At 46.4% G+C, this 21,253-nt stretch overlaps 1 protein-coding gene and 1 pseudogene across 1 annotated transcript in view; one reads left to right on the forward strand and one right to left on the reverse strand.

Moving 5' to 3' along the window:
* The window catches only part of RASGEF1A (RasGEF domain family member 1A), a 135,267-nt gene extending 120,517 nt beyond the window's left edge, over positions 1-14,750 (reverse strand). Inside the window, exons 1-4 of the mRNA XM_073904470.1 lie at positions 14,619-14,750; positions 11,074-11,126; positions 10,812-10,971; positions 3,176-3,212 (exon numbers count right to left, since the gene is read on the reverse strand). The gene's annotated coding sequence lies outside the window, so the exon portion shown is untranslated. The remainder of the gene's footprint in view (positions 1-3,175; positions 3,213-10,811; positions 10,972-11,073; positions 11,127-14,618) is intronic.
* LOC112830583 (uncharacterized) overlaps positions 1-19,530 on the forward strand; it is a 104,860-nt pseudogene extending 85,330 nt beyond the window's left edge.
* Positions 19,531-21,253: the final 1,723 nt, after the last annotated feature.

Raw genomic sequence — 21,253 nt, forward strand, 5'->3', positions numbered from 1 at the left:
AAACAAATCCCAAAGAGCTATAGTGTAAACATGGATAGCACTCTGTTTATCCACAGGGATGTGGGCTCCTAGCTCTTTGCACTGTCATTCTAGGGCAGGATGGCCCAGAATTGCTGCTAGAGCTCCAGCCATGATATATACATTCTGGACAACAAAGAGAAAGAAGGGTTGAGAAGGGTGCACACCCTCCCTAGTAAGAACATTGCTCAGAAACCACACATAGTCTTTTCCATACAGATTGCCTGAAATGTAGTCATAGGGACTACACAGGGAATCCAGCTGCTAGGGAGGCTGGAAAAGATACCCTTTTGAATGGGTACATGGCTGCCCCGCTCCCAATCAGTGTGCTTTAACGCAGGAAGAAATGCTGCAGAGAAACAACGTGGATGGAACTAGAGGGTATTGTGCTAAGCGAAATAAGTCAATCAGAGAAAGACAATTATCATATGATCTCACTGATATGAGGAATTTGAGAAACAAGACAGAGGATCATAGGGGAAGGGAGGGAAAAATGAAATAAGACGAAACCAGAGAGGGAGACAAACCATAAGAGACTCTTGATCTCAGGAAACAAACTGAGGGTTGCTGGAGTGGAGGGGGGTGGGAGGGATGGGGTGGCTGGGTGATAGACATTGGGGAGGGTATGTACTATGGCAAGTGCTGTGAATTGTGTAAGATTGATGAATCACAGACTTGTACCCCTGAAACAAATAATACATTACATGTTAATAAAAAATAATAAATAAATAAATAAGAAATGCTGCAGAGATTTCATCTCAGTTCTTCAAAGGATAAAAATGAACCCTAAAAAGATGTCACTTACCAGAAGTTCACTGAAGTGTAAATGATGCTGTATATGGGGGTTTATACTAACCTTTTGGGAACAGATACTAATATTTTTGTCTCTAGGCTTCTGTTTCTTCAATTATAAATTATGAGAGTTATTTCTATTTGTCTTATTCTTGAGACAGGTGACCACTCAAACAAACTTCTTTCAGATATTAATGTCAGGAAATGTTCTTTCTTGGTTTTTTTTAATATTTTATTTATTTATTTATTTATTTATTTATTTATTTATTTGAGAGAGAGAGAGAGAGAGCGCGCGCGCGCACAGAGGAAGAGGGAGAAGCAGACTCCCCGCTGAGCAGGGAGCCCGATGTAGGGCTCAATCCCAGGACCCCAGGATCATGACCTGAGCTGAAGGCAGAAGCTTAACTGACTGAACCACCCAGGCTGCCCCAGGAAATATTCTTTCAATAAACCCCCATGCTGTAACACTGGGAAGGAGACATTCAGATTAGAGGGACAGGTTTCACTGAAATCTTGATTTTATTCTCAGATTTAGCTCAGGGATGACACGATCCCTCCCAAACCAGTGCAGGCATAGCTACTCCATCCATCTCTACTCCCTCCGCCTGTGCTGGGTGTGGCTTCAGGGTTTTTCCATTTTTATTTCACTTAAAAATATGCGGAATATAAAAATTTACTTATGATCTCTTCAGATTATTTTAAATTATTAATGGTTTTAACAGATACTGGAAAAAAGAAGAAAAAACAAATTTAATTCCTCCACAAGATTGCATCTTAGGTAATTATTTTTCTCTTGACTTCTTTTTACTGTTTGCATAATAAATAGAAGACCAAGAATAGAAAGAAACTCATCTGATACACCCATTGTTTCTTTTTTCTTTTCTTCTTCATTCCTTTCCCATCTTCCTCCTTTTTTTTCCTTCCCTCTCTCCTCCCCCACCTCCTTCTTTCCCTCCTTTTCTTTCCATAAGATGAAACTGAGAAGGGAGAACACCAACTACCTCAACAGAGTGTTGTGGGGCATGTTGGTTGGAAAAAGCAAGGCCAAGATGTTTTGAGACTTTGAAGTCTGGTTTAGTGTGGGTGTTTCAACTCCAGGGCTTAGAACTGCATAAGCTCATGATATGATAGTTTAGGATTGGTGGACATAGCAAGGCAAAGGTTCAAAGTGTTTTAATGTCTAAACTGTTGTTTCCTGCTTCCTATTGAGGAGTTGATGGGTCTTTCCAGATGTTGTTAGAATGAACAATAAAGTTGTTTATGAGAGTTTCTTAGGAGAGTGAGGTTATGTTGAAGAAGGCAGCCCAGTAGTGATGTCCCATGAATGTAGACACTGAGCTGTGGGAGCAGCACCCCTGGATGGTCCATCAAACCTGGGACCATCCCTGCACATCTCCATCTGTTTCGAGTGTCACCTGGGGGTGGCCCTTTCAGCATCTACACAGTTTTAAATAAAAACAGGATCAGCATCACTGATTTTTCCTTCAGCCTCAAATTCCAGTACAGCTGAGCATGGCACTCTTACTGAGCCTTCTTTATCTAAAATGACATTTTGTTTATCATGGGCTTTTTGGAATTAGTTTTGATTTTTTAAAAAGACTACATTAAGGAGCACCTGGGTGGCTCAGTCAGTTAAGCGTCTACCTTCAACTCAGGTCATGATCTCAGGGTCCTGGGATCGAGCCCTGCATCGGACTCTCCTCTCAGCAGTGAGTCTTCTTCTCCCTCTCCCTCTGTGATCTCTCTCACTCTCACTCACTCTCAAATAAATCTTTTAAAAAAAAGATTACATTAAAATATTATCTTCATTACAGGGTTAGGTTGTTTTGGGGTTTTTTTCAGTCACACATCTGCCTTTATTGTGAGCAGCAGGTGGGACACTTCTAGCAACAGTAAAAAAAAAATTAATTTACAAAAGCAGGGATTCACTGAGGCTTCCTGGTTGGAACCCTTGGGAGCTCATATGTAGATGTCAACCCAGAGCAGCGGGAAGAGGACTCCAAAGCCCAGGAAGAGTGAGGACACCAAGAAGATGAGAAGCTCTTTGTGGATATCCCAAGTGTACTTCATAAATGTGGAGGTAACTTCATAAATGAAGAACCAGGTGGTAGAGAGCAAGCCAAGGGCCCAGCACCACAGTCAGATGGGGGAAGACAGCCAGATTCACGAGCTCCATTTTGCCAGGCACAGGGTAATCCACTGTTCCACCACCAGAACAACACATTGGCTGGATTACAGGGATTTTTGACAGCCTCTTAAATGTCCCTAAGCTGAGTGCCATGCCTGCTTCACCCGACTCCCAGTCCTTTTTCAAAAACCTCTTAATCAAGGAGATCTATAGCCTCAATGTCTTGATCTAACTCACCTGCTAGTCCATAGCACTAGTCCATTTTCTGGGTCTCCTGTAAAGCATGAAGTGAAGAGGCATGAGGAAAGAAAAAAGCAATCTAGAATTCCCCTTAAGTGGTTAGGGTTTCTGTTTTAAGTCAAGGCCCAGTTTTTTTCCTACTTGAAGTAAGTTACCTGATCTCTTTTTCCCTGGAGGAGAAACTGATGGGCCAGAATGGACACTGGGCAACATCAGGGGCAATCCTAAAAGAAAGCAACAAGTTTCTGGGGCGCCTGGGTGGCTCACTTGGTTGACTGTCCGACTCTTAGATTTGGCTCAGGTTATGTCTTCAGGATCATGAGATGGAGCCCCATACTGGGCTCCATGCTCAGTGGGGAGTCTGTTTGAGAGTCTCTCCCTCTTTCTCTCTCTCTAATAAATCTTAAAAAAGGAAAGAAAGAAAGAAAGAAAGAAAGAAAGAAAGAAAGAAAGCAAGCAAGCAAGCAAGCAAGCAACAAGTTTCCAGCCAGTTTGTGTGTAGGAACAAGTAGGCTTTTGTGTCACAAATCCCATGATCAGTCATTGGGTACCATTCAGTGGTGTTTTTTACCAAAATACCCCTACGGGATAGCCAAATAGCATTGTAACATTTTGGAGTCACTTGCAAGACAAATTAGGTGTCAGCCAAGGATATTTGTAACATACAAAAGCAAAGAAAAATGTCTTCTAGGACTTGTGAAAGTGAGACAGCCTCCGAATAGGTACCCCCTGCTCCCTGGCCTTCCACCGTCAAGGTTCCAGCTCAGTGAAAGGCCACATACAAAGATTTTAGCCCCCACCGAAGTCCCCAGTATTGGTAAGGTACATGATAGGGAGTTTCTGATTTTGGCTGCCTGGCTGTTGCTGTGTCTAAAAAGTCACCTAATAGTAAAATCCAGTTGCCCAGGAAACCAGCTGACTCACTACAAGAGATTGGAGCCAAGGGAAACTGGGTGAATCCCAAAGTAAATGTGCACAAGCCTAACAGCAACATGGTTATATGCTTTAGCCACTTCAAGAGTCAGCCTCAGGCCACTCTGGACTATTCCAGAACCACAGTACAAGCAGACTTGGACCCTCTGTGGGAATCCCACACCCACCTATAGCAGTGTACTTCATGGACCCCTGAAGCTTGATGATCCTTGATGGGGGGTCATTAAGTCATTTTTGCAGGACCCTGAATGGGACCCAGAAGACCACAGGGTCCTGAACTGCCTCCCACATTCTTGTTCAGCCCAGGCCACAAGGTTCCCTGCAAGTCCCCTCCCTGTCCCTTTGGTGTCTGGGAACAGGAATGAAAAAGGATCCAGAGAGTCAATCTTGGGCCTTTCTGAGATGGATGGGTCTCCTTAGATAAATGATTCGTAACTTCTCATGGCTCCTAGACCCTTTGAGAACTCAACAAATGTTATTGGCCGTCTCCTCAGAAAATGCACATTGTCATCCACGCACAATTCTGAATACATCATCTCCACACACAACACTGAATGTGATGTCAGGCACCTTGAGGCTCCATGGGCCTCCAGTTAAGAGTGCTTCTCAAGATAGACCTGCTTCTGAGGACCCCTGAGATCCCAACCGAGGCAGAGCATGAGGAGGGGGCCGTCAGCATTCTCCGGGCTTCCCAGCTCAGACACAGCAGACATGGGCCCAGCACCTTGTGAGAAGACATTAGTTATTTGGTTAACCAGGATGCTGCTAGCCAGGTCATCCATTGGAGAGATAGTCAAAAGCTTGCAGAAGGAATTAATTCACTGCCAGTGTCAGTCAGAGAACCCAGTCCCAGGCAACCAAGACAACTGTCTTCTGAGGGTTGATCTCAGAAATTCTGAGCCTGTCCTTTTAGACAGCAGTCAAACTGAGTGCCAGGCAGCTTTTTGGTCAGTCGGGGGTTAGACCAACAGTGCAGAGGGCAGGGAAAGATGTCCTACCATTGTGTCAACAAAAAAGTGCCCTGGAAGGATGACAGAAAAATCAGCCTTGGCCAGGGCCTCCCAAGGGCATCCTGACAACATGAAAGCAAGAGTGCTTGCCTCCAGGAGCAGGCTGAAGAGGGACTGGGAAAGGGGCAGGTAGCTCTGGGCTCAGGGAGTCAGGGGTGGCCTCTAGATGCAATGTGTTGGGTTCCCTTGCAGCCCCACTGGCCCTGAGGTCACTGCCCCCACCTCTCTGACCTTAAAGCAAGTGCTCTGACAAGAACACAGGGAAAGCAGAAAGAGCCTAAGAAAACTGAAAAGAGAATTCATGGAAACAATAAGAACCTGCACAGTTTCAGGTGCTGCAGCATCTGGGGTGAGGTGACAGTGCAGGGCACCCCCCTCTGCGGGGCAAATGCTGCTGATAAACTCCATCACCCACAGAGCAGTGTCTGAGCTCACAACCCCCTCCGTGATCAAACATTTGGTGGAGAAAGTGACTCTGTGGAGAAGTGACTCTGCTGGGCCCCCTCACCCATCACTGGGGGGACTGAGACAGAGGAGAGCGAGGCTGAGGCAGCGCACCAAGGTCGAGCACAGGGGAGTCCTGGGAGCTGGAAGACAGGACCTCTCGGCCTTGGTGGTTGTAAGTTCTGACTGAGGTGAAGCACCAGGAGCTCTCCAGTGTGGCTCTCCTGACCACTGCCCTTGCTGTGGAGGAGGAGGTGTGATAATTTCAGTGGCCCTCAGGAAACCCACCTCCCTCACAGCACAGTCCTGAGGGACAAATGGGGTGATGGGTAAAGTGCTTTGTCCAGGGTCCAGCAGAAACATGGTCATGAACTCCAAATTCTTCACATCCCAGTTCCTTTTGACAGGATGAATGGTGCCCATCCCACAGGGCACAGCAGACTCTCTAGGGGAGCTTCTTTAAAATAACATAGAACAAAAGCATTCTTTTTTATTATTCTTAATTTTGAAATTTTTTTTTCACATGAAGCCACAGATGCACAAATAGGGAGATCTTTAAACATAAGATATCGTTGACACAGATTCATAAAACTTTCACTTCACAATAAATTCTAGAAATTGGGAGGGAAAAACATTCTTGAAAAGAATTACATTTACACTAAACTTCTCAATCCCTAAATGAAATAAAGGCCAGGGGGAGGCCCCGCTTTGAGCCCATATTCTACTCCATGAAAAAGAAAGAAAGTGTCACCATGAGACCCCACCCCCATGTCTTCCTAGAAATGATTTTACACTGCTTGTCTTTGAAACACTTCAGTTCGAGATGCACTGCTATGACAGTTTTGGAGCTGTCACTTCTGTCTTGCCCTTGACCAGAGTTTGCCCTGTGGCCACTAGCAGAGGTGGGGAGGGCAAGGGCTCTCTGGTACCAAAGATGCTTGCCTACGTTCCAGATGGAGCCACAGTTTTGTCATTTTTCCTACTCTTGACTCTTCTCCTTGTACGTTTTTACTTGCTTTGATGGGTTTTGCTTTTTGCTTTGTATTTCTGCACTTTCTCTTACCTTCCCTTTCCCTCTTCCTTTCCGCATATCTAAGGCCTTCATTGCTGTTCACTCTGGTCCTGTGAACCTCTGCAGGCTGGCATGCCCCTCTGGAGCATCAGCAAGAGCGGCCTTGTGCCTTCTGCACCCAGCTTGACTTCTTTGAGGTCTCTTGGGTGATTCCCTGGGTGAGGCGGAGTCCCGTTCTCAGGCACATTCAGAAGCCAGAGAACCAGTTTTGGACATTGCTGACAGGTTGTGAAGGACTTTCCTAATTCCAGGAGGTGGGCCAATAGAGCCCTCTTGACTCAGATGTTATTTTTCTGGAAAGATTTTATGAATATATCTTCTGGGAGCTGGCTTTTGGATTCCAGCCTTGTGGGTTTTTCAAAAGGTAATTCTGCCGCTTTAGCCTTCTATTCACAATCTGGCCATATTCTCAGCACTTGTTACATTTCTATGCATATATTTTTAGACTTTGGCTCAGTTCATTGTTGATTCACTCCATGTCTCCAAGAATAAAGTGGTAATAAGCATTGGCTTCCAGAACACATCAAGAAACTGGCCCAGGCCATGGATCGTTGGGCAGGGTAGCCCCTAAGTCACCCAGTCCTCCTTAACAGATGCTATTTCATTAAAAGCCCTGACCTCACCACAGCTTGACAGCTTGGGCCTCTTTTAAGCCAGAGTCAGAGGTATTGAGTTCTTGGGGCCACATGGGTCTCTAGTACATCCAGTCCTCTTCATGCGCTTCCATTCCAAGACTTGTTTTTCCACTCTCTGGTCTTCCCTGATGCGGAGTGAACCTCCTCACTTCTCTCACTCTGGTCTTTGATTCTGAGGGTCCTCCAATGATCTCCTTCAGCTGGTGTTTATTCTGCTCTATCTGTCCTATGATGGGCGCCTTATCTGATACTTGTTCTGCCTCCCTCACACACAGAGCTAGAAGTGGGGCAGCTCCTTGATCGTGAAGCTTCCCAATTCCTCACTGAGCCCCAGGAACCCGATGCTTCGCAGGGACCCAACGGTCTGGGAAGATTAGGGGGAGAGAAGAGACCCAGGAGGAGCTGCTCAGAAACACTATATGGGGGAGAGTCTGGCACTCCTCCTGGTCTATATCTGGTCCCACCCCATGAAGCTGCACCCAGAGCACATGACCGGATGTCTCCATGGTAATGGTATATAACCTAAACTGTTGTCTCTGCATCACTTCTAGGTCCCCACATCCCCATCTTTAATTCAGTGCTCAGATGTCCAGAAGCAATGAGCCAGAACAGAAAGAAATGGGAGACTTGAGTGGAGGGCCAGGGTCCTGGGGAAAAGACGGCCAGGGTATTTTTGACAGGAGAAAGAGGGCCTTGAGGTCAGGGACTATGAAGCTAGGGACCAAGGCTGTACCACCTGGGAGGGACCAGGAATTTGGGGTGTGAGAAGCTTAGATTAGGAAACAAGGGAAAAGCCCAGGAGAGGGAGCCTAGAAGGTTCCTGGAGCCCCAGAAAGCAGAGATCTAGGACCAGCTAGTAGGGAGCCATGGGGTGAGGGGAGAGAACAGCTTGTCCTAATGAAAGCCTCCTCCACTGCAGGGAGCAGTCCTATACTGGGCCTCCCAGCTGCTGCAGACATGTGAGCAGACTCCTTAGCATTCCTGTGACTCTAGAAGGGTAAAGCAGCAGAATTACCTTTTGAAGATTTTATTTATTTATTTATTTGAGAGAGCGAGAATGAGAGAGAGAGAGCACATGAGAGGGGGGCGGGTCGGAGGGAGAAGCAGACTCCCCGCTGAGTGGGGAGCCAGATGCGGGACTCGATCCCGGGACTCCAGGATCATGACCTGAGCCAAAGGCAGTCGCTTAACCGACTGAGCCACCCAGGCGCCCCAGAATTACCTTTTGAAAAACCCACAAGGCTGGAATCCAAAAGCCAGCTCCCAGAAGATATATTCATAAAATCTTTCCAGAAAAATAACATCTGAGTCAAGAGGGCTCTATTGGCCCACCTCCTGGAATTAGGAAAGTCCTTCACAACCTGTCAGCAATGTCCAAAACTGGTTCTCTGGCTTCTGAATGTGCCTGAGAACGGGACTCCGCCTCACCCAGGGAATCACTCAAGAGACCTCAAAGAAGTCAAGCTGGGTGCAGAAGGCACAAGGCCGCTCGGAGGACTCCAACACTGGGTGGGAGTGAAGAAAGAGGCTCTCTGTAAATGTTTCAAATCATAGTTATAGATCACACGGTTTGAAGAGCCAAATGTCTAAGGCTGCATCACGGAAAACAGCAACTCCCTTCTTTCCCCACTGCCTGCTCCCAGAGGACATCATTTCCCAGTTGGGCTTCCCCAGCCCTGAGCTCTGCCAGATCACGTTTCACTTCCTCTGAGGTCCTGCCACCTTCCCCTCAGCTCTTGTCTCACAACATGTGTCCCTTGTTTGCAGAGGTGACTCCTTTATCAGCTTGTGTCATGTGATACAAGACGTTTGGTCAAGCTTTCCATGTACCTCGCAGCAACAGTCTTCTCCCTCGTCCCTTTGTGTTCCCTTTATTTCTCTTTTTGGGCAGTATCTTCAAAGTGATCCTTTGCTGGTTCTTTTTCCTTAACTCATCTTGATGATAAGTTTTTCCTGAACCATATTTGCATAGGACATTTATGCCAGGGAGACTCAATAGTTGTATCCTTGGATTGCACAGATTTTATTGCGATTCAAGTTTTTGTGTGTAATCACGTTTCTCATCTTAAAAGAATACATGTGATATTTTGTACATGAGAGGTTATAAAGGTAAGATATAAAGAGCACTAATAAATATGGGCCAATGTGTTCATAAGTAAAGACTCGGTCTATGAAAGAGAACACACTATTATCTCAGACATCCTCTGGGTGCCTGAGTCTACATCTCAAGGGTACAAACCATTGGCCTTGGATATGGACATAACCCCTTGACCCATCCTCAAGTCCACTTTTATCTTCAGTTGTAATGATTTCCTCGATTGGTTTTCTTTGTAGTTTTACTACATTTGTGTTATATCCTGAAAGGGCTAGCTTCATATGCCCTAGGACATTCTCTACCCATGGCCTTGTGCCTAGGTCTTCTTCTCAAATACTTAGGATTCAGCCCCAACCAAGAGGCCAGTCTCTTCAGACAAGCCTTTTAGATGTTGTTTTCCTTATAATCAGACACTAAACTCAAAAAAACTAAGACTGTCAGCATGGTTTTACACCCAATTTTGGTGTTTTGGTGTTTCCTGGCCAGCCACTAGGGCCCGAGGCTTGCTCCCTCAACCTTAACCACCCTGACATGGCAATCACATGCAAGAGACCCTCGACATAACAGGCCCAGTGCTATCCTTTATGTTCCATTAGCTCTACATTTTGTATTAGTGCAACATTAAGGAGTTGACCTGCTGACTTATTTAGCCAGCCCACAGGGTAGGAAGGCTATAGGGTAGGAAAAGCTATAAAATCTAAAAGTGAAGTTCAGTCATTCAGAGGCTAATTTTGTATAGGCAAATGTACAAAGCATTAATAAAATATTATATTAATAAAAACATTTTAGAGTTTGTACGCTTTACAGGATGACTTGAAAAGCCTGGCTCTGTCAATGTGTTCATGTCCCCTGGGAACATCCTTGTGATGTTCTGTATCAAACCCCACAAAAGGTTACTTCTCTTCATTCTGATATTGCTGGCTACTGTTATAACTTAAAGACTCAGTCTTATCTTCAGCAGATGGTTTCTGCTTTCCTACCATACTTGCCCGAAGATCCATTATAAGCTAAAAGCCAGAAATTGCATGTCCAACAAAGGACTGTCTCAAAGCCAGAGTGGAAGGGACTGGTTGGATACTAAGCAAAGGATGCTACAAAAAAAGACTCATGGGTACAGGATTCTTAGCATCAGCTAACCTTACCTGTAAGGCTGTCCCAGGGAGGGCGCCTGGGTGGCTCAGCCGGTTAAGCGACTGCCTTCGGCTCAGGTCATGATCCTGGAGTCCCGGGATCGAGTCCCACATCGGGCTCCCTGCTCAGCGGGGAGTCTGCTTCTCCCTCTGACCCTCTTCCCTCTTGTGCTCTCTGTCTCTCATTCTATCTCTTTCAAATAAATAAAATTAAAAAAAAAAAAAGAGTGTCCCAGGGAACTGGGTAAGGACTCCTAGGACTCTTTGGAAGCAAAATAAGCAAATCACCACAGGACTGGGGCTGGGGCACTGACCTGTGTTTCAAGAATCCATAGAGACTTGCATGTCGTTGCATTGTGCATTGGTACTGCATTGCCCTCAGCGTCCAGGGGGAACCAAGTCACACATCCTCAGTCAATGAGCCTTCACCGCTGACTTACAAACTCCATGAATAGACAGAGACAGGCCTGAGCTCTGGGGGAGAAGAAAATAAAGACTCAGTGATAGCCCAGCATGCTTCCTGCTCCCTCCCACCCCCAGCCCCCAGGATGAGACGACAGATGACTGGGCTCATACCTGGGGAGAAGTCTGTAGCTCGCACTTCTCCAGGATCATCCTCTGCTTCAGCCCTGCTCCAAAGGAATCTTGGTATTAAGAAGTAATCTTACATGTTGCAGCAGTCCCTGATGTGGCCAGCCAGGACAATCCGCCTGTTCCCAGCCCTCAGTCTGCTCCTTTCTCCAGAGCAAGGCAATGAGGCAGAGAAGGTGTTTTAGAGCCACTGACAGCCAGCTGGGATCCAAGCCATAGTGGCTGAGCGTATGAAACCTGAATGACACACTCCTGAGTTCATGTCCCAGCTCTGCCACAAGCTAGCCGTGGCCTGTCTACATTTCTGTTCTCCCTTTTCATAGAATAATGGTGAGGGCCTCACCATTTTGGCTTGTTATGAATCTTAAATGAATTAACGTGTACAAAGAACTTAGAACAGCACAGCATCATGATGTTATATCTCGTTTTCACTTGGAGACCTGGAGGAAGATTGTCCCTTTGAGCTTTGATGACTGCTGTCTGTTTCAGCCCCAGTCTGGAGATCAACTAAGATCATGGGTAAGTGCTTCATCAAGGGCACTCATTGATCACGTGGGAGCAGGCCTGGGAAATCAGTACAGTATGTTTCTGTAGCTTCCCTAGAACAATGTTGTTCCCTTCCCACTGTAGCTCTAGGCTCCTGCCAGAGCCCCAGTACCTATCTGCACCCCCTCCCTGCTGGAAAATCCCTCCTGTTTCTGCTTTTGCCTCCACTTCTTCAGGGCAGAATTTCTGCTCCCCCAGGAACAGGGTAGGTGAGCAAACAGCCATGATTGAGCTTCTCTCCATGTTGCCAGACCTGAGGGTGAACTCTGGACAATGGGACAAAAGGTGGGCCATGGACACATGGGACTCAGTCCTCCCTCAGAGATCTACTTGCCTGGCACACTGCCAAGCATTCAACATAACAGATGCTTCTGTCAGAAGTACTCTAGTGTGCATCATTTGGAAATTATAAAGCAACAATGTCCCCTGATAACATTTACATTTCACCACCCTTTGAAATAACATTTTAGTGAATGCCCTTGTCAGTAATTATCTTGTGCATGCCCTTAATTGTTTCTTAGAATAAATTTTTAGTAATAGAATTATTGAGCTAGTATAAGAATTTTGACACAGAGGGCGCCTGGGTGGCTCAGTCATTAAGCATCTGCCTTTGGCTCAGGTCATGATCCCAGGGTCCTGGGCTTGAGCCCCACATCGGACTCCCTGCTCCGTGGGAAGCTTGCTTCTCCCTTTCCCACTCCCCCTGCTTGTGTTCCCTCTCTGGCTGTGTCTCTGTCAAATAAATAAATAAAATCTTAAAAAAAAATTTTGTTTTGACACAGATAGCCAAATAAGACTTCCAAACAAGGAGGGCGCCAAGGTGACTCAATTGGTTAAGCATCTGACTCTTGATCTCAGCTCAGAGCTTGATCTCAGGGTCATGAGTTTAAGCCCCATGCGCAGCATGGAGTCCACTTAAAAAAAAAAAAAAAGACTTTCAAACAGGTTGTTACCAATTTACACTCTTATTGTTTCCTGAACCTTTGCCAAATGCATATTTCATAGTCTCTATCTCTGTATCTCTATAAATCACTGCCAGTTTCCTAGATGAAAAATTGTATGTCTTTGTGAATTACAAAAGTTCCCATGAAAGTATATCAGTTGACTATTGCTAGAATCATGCTCTGTAACAGCCAGCCACAAAGTCTCTGTGGCATATAAGACTTTGTTTCATATTCATGCATCTGTGGGGTGGCTGGGTGTCAGCCAATATGCTTGGCTTTGTCTGGCCTCAGGATGGGCTCAGGTCTGTTCTCTGGGTCTTTAATTCTCCTGGGGCCAATGGACAACCTGGGCACATTCTTCTGCTCACAATGGCAGAAACACATGAGAAAAAGCCTCTGCTCACATTACAGCCACAAGAGTTTCATTGGCCAGAGCAAGCCACCTGCCTAGCTCAATGTCCAGAGCCAGTAATTCAACCACAACTGTTAAACTGAAAACAATTCCACATGCTTATTAGCAGTATTTCTTTCTTTGGAGTAGTGCCTTCTTGGGAGTGCCTTAGACCAGTGGGCAGGTTTAGATATGATGGTCGAAGAAGGCAAAAGTACTGGAGGTAACAATGAGCTTGTTACATTAGGAGACTGCATAGGGGCAAGTGTGAGCCAAGCAAGGAAGCAGGGGAGGTAGGAGGGTACCAGCCATCCAGGTCACAGTGATGTGTTCTCATTTAAAATGTAGGGAGAGATGGGGTGCCTGGGTGGCTCAGTCATCAAGCATCTGCCTTCAGCTCACATCATGATCCCAGGGTCCTGGGATTGAGCCCCGCATCAGGCTCCCTGCTCAGTGGGAAGCCTGCTTCTCCCTCTCCCACTCCCCCTGCTTGTGTTCCCTCTCTCGCTGTCTCTCTGTCAAATAAATAAATAAAATATTTTTTTTTTAAAAAGTAGGGAGAGTTGATTAGAATCCAGAGAAACAACAGGGGGAGGGGGATCCCTTCTTAGGCTCTTGCAGTAGTTTAGAGCAGTGGGGAGCAATGGGATTTAGACATGGACCAGATAAGAGATGGGATAGAAAACAGGCCTGGGTCTCCAGGTAAAGCTGGCTCCTTTCCTGGAAATAGGGAATGCTAATGGATGTTCATGTTTTTTGAAGCATAATCAGTAATTTTGTTTTGAACATGCTCAATCTGAGATAGTTATTAGAACAGCCACATGTAGATGTATATAAGGTAGTTGGCTATTTGGGCCTTGTGTCCAGAAAAACGGACTGGAGACAGGTTTGGAGAGTCAGCCCACAGGATTTGAACCCACAGCCTCAATAACTTCACTTAGCAGGATGAAGAGAAGAGGAAAGATCCAGGGCTAATCCTGTGGTACTGCCACCATCCTTGGTGGAGAAGGTGAGGTTCAGGGGGCCCACTGAGAAAAGACCAAGGAATGTCACCTCAAGCAAAGTGGGAAAAGAGCTTCAAGGAAGAGGGAAGGTGAGATAAAGTGGAAAGCTTGGAGGTGTGACCGGGGCTTAGAAATGGGTATCACCTGTGGGGAGTCAGTTCAACTTCTCAGCCACTGAAAGTCCACCTCCCCAAGAAGCTCTTCCTTCCTGGTGGTCACGGAGGGCACCACAGCTCCACACGTCACTTCCCCGAGACAACACTCCCAGACCACACACACCCAGTCCCAGGTCTCCAGTCCTACAGGTCAGAATTGGGCCAGACTCTCCCCTCCAATCCAATGTCTGACAACGGGAAAAGGGCCTCAGGGGACTCAGCTCAGAGCGCTTTGCTCAAGACGCCCAAAGAATGTTACTACTTTGACGAAGAAGAAAGGAATGACTTTTGGGGAAGAAACAACTTTGGTGTCGGGGACAAAGAGTCAAGGACCTGCGAGGCCTGGGTACGAGAAGCAGAAGGAATCTGGAAAGGTGACATGGGTGAGGAGACAGGAAGGACAGCCCAAATCTTCAGTAACCAACAAGGAGGGCTATGGGGGGCTCTGAAAGACTTGTTTTCGTGCTCTCGCAGCCCCTCAGCCGCTCACCTGCTCCTTGGGTACGTGTGAGTGTCTCCCCAGGTGAGGCCGCTTCCTCTGGGGAAAGTCCTCCTCTCTCCTACTGGCCCAGGCTGTTTGTGGTCCCCATGGCAACACTCGGCCCTGGCGGGACTGCAGGAGGCGGTCCCAAGGGCGCTATTGTGATGCGCGCAGAGCGGAGCCCAGGATTGGCCAGCAGGTGTGGTGTGGGCGGGGCCTGCAGAAGGGCGGAGCCTAGGAGCCACCTGGGAGCTGGCGGGGAAGCTGCGGCTAAGGGAGCTGGTCAAACGCTCAAGGAAAGCCCCATGGGAGGGACTGGCAAAGATAGAAGGAGGCAGGGGCACCTAGCTGGCTCAGTTGGCAGAGGACGTGACTCTTGATCTTGGGGTTGTGAGTTCGAGCCCCCACATTGCGTGTAGAAATTACTTAAAAATAAAATTAAAAAAAAAAAAAAGGAGGCGTATGTCCCATACCACTGGGGTGAAGAGGCTAGAGAGTAGGGACAGAGACTTCAAAACACTGTCCCCAGGGAATGCGACTAATGCCTAAGTTGCATAAAAAATAGCCTCCCCCTGGCCACTCCTGAGCCCCCATACTCCCCAAAGAAACTTCCTCTGTAAAACCCAAGAAACGGATCCCAAAAGACAACCTAGGACAACAGACAACAATGAAGGACGTGAAGACCATGGCCCCACAGTGGAACCGTAGCCTGTGATGCACCCCAGGATGCCTGGAATGAAGCCCAAAGGGGCTCAGGCAGGATGGCAAGGCTGCCCATGAGGTGTCCTCAGGGGCTCAGAGCTGGGCAGAGCCCTGTGCTCTTCTTGACACCTTTACAGAGGTGCTAGTGGCCCCCTGCCTGAACACCTGAAACTTGGATCGGTTGTCAGGAGGAATTCTGAGCATATAGTTTTGGGAGCCATTTTCCTCTGGGGAGTTCTATGGGGGACTGGGTTGTGATGGGGGGGACATCAAGTAACTTTCATTTGGCCATCAGGACAGTGCTGTAGGGTAGATAGGGCTTACCAATGCATGGAGAAATTATTTTATTTCAGCATTTCAACAGCTAGTAGATATAATGACAGGATACATTTACTAAGCCCTCACTAAGCCTGTCACCGACTGATCTGAGCTCTCTACATAGAGTAACTCATTGCATTCTCAGCCTGGGAAGATAGGTTCTGTGATTATCACATTAGTTGGGAAGCACAGAGAAGTTAAAGGAACTTCCACATCTCACGGCCAGTGCAGAGCAAAATAAGGAGTTAGATGCAGTCTCCAGGGCTCAAATTTTTCCACATGTGACTGCCATTCTGAGCATCCCTGTGAGCTCCAAGACTCTAGCTCTTTATGCTCACCCAATTTTCAGCCTGGCTTACAAATTTATTCTTGTCCCATTGCATCTCTTTGGGAGATGAAGGGCAAGGCTAAGAACCACGGGAAGGAAAAGGAAAATAAATTGTACCACCATGGCAAGGAATGTTTCAGATTCCATTTCCCTCTGATGCCAGGGCTCCTGTGGGCTGAAGCTGAGGGCAGCCCCCCAGCCTCAGGTGCCCTGGGGAGATGGGAATCTCCCAGGGGTCAGCATGTTCTACAATTATTCTTGACTAAACAGGCAAGTGCAGATAGGAAGCAGAGATTTATTCATAGACTGAGTCAGTTGGCACGAAAACAGGTGCCCTCTGTTATTTACAAAAATTCCCACAGCTCTGCACTAGAGGACTGAACTATTCAGTCTCCCTTGGCAGGCCACAAACTTCCAAAATCTCTCAACTAGTGAAATCAGAGTTATTGAAAGACTTTACAAGTTATGATAATTTACTGTTTCTCTGTTAATTCATGGTGTTGAAACCAAAGTCCACTCTTCCAGAGCAGCCCCCAATAACTAAGCAAGGCAGGAGGCTCGCTTGGCCATCTCCACTCCGCACTGCACTATTCAAAAGGCAAGTCCTTGCTGTCAACTCCCGCTGGGTTGACCAGGCCTTGCTCAGGGCTGTATCATGGACTGAGTTTCCCTCTGCCCAGGCCTGCGTCCTCCTGCTTTATCTTCCATAGGCGTTGCTCCCAACAAACTTCTTGCACTCCTCACTTTGACCCAGAGCATCTGAACTGACATACTCTGTCTTCAGTTGCCAACAATCAGATTTGGGGTCTTGTGAGAGGTTTTTCAACCATCAGCATGGATCTAGTGCCTCCTCTCTGCTCACCCTGTGATGTGTGGAATGGGTATTAAGGATGTGGGATGATGGCAGAAAGAACAGAAAGTTAGATCAGGCCAAATTTAATGAGGTAGGCCTATTAAGCAGAGAGTACAGATTACAGGTTATTGTAGCTCCAGGGGCTAGGAAGTATTCTAACGGGTTTTTGGCTGACTGAAAGCTGAACCCAAAAGTGGCCGATACTAAATTAAGTTGAAATGCCAGAGCTTCCTTGGTATACTGTAGAGGAAAGTATCCAAATGCTTAGGAAGATTGTAATATTAGAGTGCATTTATGATGCAAAACCTGGTCACCCGCCCCAGAAGGGTCCAGAAGAGCCAATTTTCCCCATGACTGTAAGAAATAAATTTGTGAGGGGCCCCCAGCATCCCTGAAAGAACAATCTGGTCACTCTTCTCTTTACTATAGGTCAAAAACTACAGTCGGAATTGCTACTAAATTGGGATCCCCAAATGCAATGGGGACAATTGGATCATGAGGTGGCAGGGGCTGAGTGATGGCCCTCAATCACCAACAGGCAAGGTAGTACGGACAACAGAGTCAATGCAGTAATCAGAACAGTCTGACTCACAGAGCCCTATGATGTTGGCTCATTGATCATGGTGTCCCAGGAAGAGAAAGAGATGAGCAGTCTACTAAACTCTTATTAGATCTGTATTAGTAGAAGAATTCTAGGTCAGGTGAACAAAAGTCTCACTTGAATCATAAAAACAGGGAGTTACAGCCTTCATTCAATTCCCAGGCTTAAGCCATTTCACAGACCCAGAACTTCTTAAATAAAGGGGAGGCCTTTATTTAAGGCCAGGTCCCCTTGAGGAAGGATGCCACTAAACTGCCAAAAATTTATCTTGTTAATCTTTCTCTTAGCCTTCCCCAAAGGGACCAATAGCTATTTGCCAGGGTCACTGCTGTGCGTTGGAGAAAAAGAAGAAATTATACCTTTCAGAGATTATTGGACACTGACTCTGAACTGATTCCTGGAAACCCACCACTCAGAGCAGGGGCTTATGGAGCACAGGTGATCCATGGAGTTTTAGCTCCAGTTCATCTCTCAGTGGGCACAGTGGGTCCCTGATGCCACCCTGTGGTTACTTGTCCAGTTCCAGAATTGGAACAGACATGCTCAGCAACTGGCAGAATTCTCATATTGGTTCCCTGACCTGTGGAGTGAGGGCTATTATGGCAGGAAAGGCCAAGTGGAAGCCACTAGAACTGCCTCTGCCTAGGAAAACAATATTTCTTGGAAGGTTTGCAGAGGTTATTGCCACCATCAGGGACTTGAAGGATGCAGGGGTAGTGACTTCCACTGCATCCCCACTCAACTCACCTATTTAGTGAGGGGACAGAATGATCTTGGAGAATAACAATAAACTTGGTTGTTTATTTTTTCCCGGGAGGAGAGATGGCCAGAGGCATGAGTCTCTGCTGATTCACGGGTTGTAGCCAGTGTTTCGTTAGATGATCAGGGATTTGGAAGGAACACAATTGGAAAATTGGTGATGGTGAATTTTGGGGAAGAGGTATGTGGATAGACCTCTCGGAGGCTAAGAAACATGATTTGTGTCCTGTGTGAATGCTCACCAAAGGGTGACCTCAGCAGAGGAGGATTGTAATAATCAAGTGGCTAGGATGATCCACTCCATGGTTACTACTCAGCCACCCCACTCATCACACGATGCGCTTATCATCAGAACAAAGTGGCCCTGATCACAGGGATGGAGGTTATGCATGGGCTCAGCAACAGGGACCATTCACCAAGGCCAACCTGGCTACAGCCACTGCCTCACTCGCCAGCAGCAGAGACTGCACCATTCCCAAGTTGATTCTGTTGGACAGCTTCCATCATGGAAATGACAGCAAGCACTTTGGTCTTATGGAAATAAAAGCTTACTCTGGATATGGACTCCCTTTTCCTGCCCACAATGTTTCTGCCAAAACTACCATCTGTGGACTTACAGAATGCCTTATCTACCATCTTGTGTTCTCCACAGCACCAATTCTGGTGAAAGAACTCACTTCACAGCAAGTGGAGTGAAGAAATGGGCCTGTGCTCATGGAATCCACTGATCTTACCATGTTTCCCATCATCCTAGGGCAGTGGCTTGACATAATGGTGAAAGGGCCTTTCAAAGACTCAGTTTTGGTGCCAGGTGGGTAGAAATACCTTGAGGGACTGTCACAGTGTCCCGCAGGATGCAGAAATCACCATCCAATATGATGCTATTTTCCCCATAGCCAGGATTCATAGGTCCAGGAATCAAGAAGTGGAAATGGAAGTGGCTCCACTCACTATTCTCCCTCATGATCTACTAGCAAAAATTTTTCTTCCCATCCCCACCGCCTTATGCTCCACTGATCTAAGGGAGGAATGCTTGCCCTGGAGGCACAATAATGATTCCACTGAACTAGAAGTTGAGACTGCCACCTGACCACTTCGGGCTCTTCATGCCTCTGAACCAACAAGCAAATGAAGTCATTGTGTTATGTAGGTGATTGATCCTGATTACCAAGGGCAAACTGGGCTGCTCCTACACAATGGAGGTAAGGAAATAAGTCTGGAATACAGAAGATCCCTTAGGGAGTCTCTTATACTACCATGCCCTGTGATTAAAATCAATAGAAAACTCTAACAGCCAAGTCAGGCACAACTGCTAATGGCCCAGACCATTCAGGAACGAAGATTTGGGTCACCCTACTAAGTAAACAATCACAACCAGCTGAGGTGTTTTCTAAAGGCAGAGAATGCAGAATGGGTAATGAAGAAGGTCATTATAATTACCAGCTCTGATGACACGAACTCTGGCTGATACAGATATACTACTGTGTTTTTAAAAATAATTTACATAAATAGTACCCTACGATATTTGAGGATTACTGCTTAATGAGGCCTCTTTGTATGACACCATATCTCATCCCTGTGGCTGGGCAGAGATTGACTTTAGGAAGGTGGTTGGCAAATATTCAGAAGAGTGGCAGTTCCTACCCCAGGACATGTTGGTTTCCATGACTGTTGTCTCATGAGGCAGGAAATCTCACAGCCACAGGCAAGGTAAAATGTGTGGGATGCTGTACAGTTCTGGACAGTCTGGAAATCTTCAACTCTTATTTTATAGAAGGAAAACAGGCTGGGGGAGCACAGAGACTTGCCATGGAATAGCCTTGACTAGATACTAAGGCTCTTGACCCTGAAGGAAGCCCTACCTTGGCAGACTACCTGCCCTATAACTTCTGCCTGGTGGTCTCCTCCTTCCCTCCCAACTCATCAGTCCTTGGCTGGGTCTCAGAGGAGGAATCTGGCTGTTCCATTGTGGCAGATGAAGGATGGCCATGAATTCTCTGGAACTTCTCCCATAGAAAGGTAAGGTCTTCGTCCTCTGCCCTTAAATTTGGGCAAGCTCTTTAGCCACTTTGACCAACAGAATACAGAGGAAATAGTACTGGGCCAGCTTTGGGCTCAGGATTTTATGTCTCTTGGAACACTCAGCTTTGGGGTTCTCAGCTGCCATGTAAGAATTCTATGCTTCTGAAGAGATCATGTTGAGAAATCCTGAAACTGCATAAAGAACCTGCTAAGGGTGCCTGGATGGCTCAGTCGATTAAACGTCTGCCTTCAGCTCAGGTCATGATCCCGGGGTCCTGGGATCAAGTCCTGCATCAGGCTCCCTGCTTCATGAGAAGCCTGCTTCTCCTTTTGCCTCTGCCTCTCTCTGTCTCTCATGAATAAACAAATAAAATATTTTTTAAAAAATAAAATAAAAAAATAAACCATGGGTAGTGAGTTGTTTCAGAGCAGGACCACCAGCCTGCCAACACCGTTCAGTAAGCACTGAATTTATTATTTGTACCTAGTCTTAATGAGGTCTGGGGGATGTTAAAAGTTAAGGCTGGTCAAATAGCTGTAATGTGCATTTGTGACCAGTTCAATATAAATATAAGACCCCACCCTGAGCACACTTGGGCTTCCAATACTGAGGGGCTTCACATACACAGTACACAAGTGGTTTGAGACCGGAAAGCAAAGTGTATCCTGGTAACTGAGTGGTAGAAGTTCAAAGAAGACTCCACCTGAGATCTTCAGACCCCTGCAGTGCATATCCTCCTTCTGCTGGCACTGCAATACCTGTAATAAAATATGAGTATAAACTATGGGTCCTGTAGGTCATTTCAACAATCAAACACTGAAGATAATTATGTGTAATTAGCACAAACTTTTGGAAGAAAGCAAAAGAGAAAATCTCAGTGACCTTTGGTTTGGCAAAGACTGCTTAAATAAAACACAAACAGCATCATTCATAACAAAACAAAAACCAGTAGAGTTCATCAAAATTAAAACTTTTGTTCTTCAAAAGATACAAGACACTGCTATGAAAATGGAAAGGGAAGCTATAAACTTGGAGAAAATGTTTGCAAAATATATATCTG

Source organism: Callorhinus ursinus, unplaced genomic scaffold (genome assembly GCF_003265705.2).
Source record: "Callorhinus ursinus isolate GAN/ISIS: 27379988/994484 unplaced genomic scaffold, GSC_fseal_2.0 scaffold20, whole genome shotgun sequence".
NCBI lineage: Eukaryota > Metazoa > Chordata > Mammalia > Carnivora > Otariidae > Callorhinus > Callorhinus ursinus.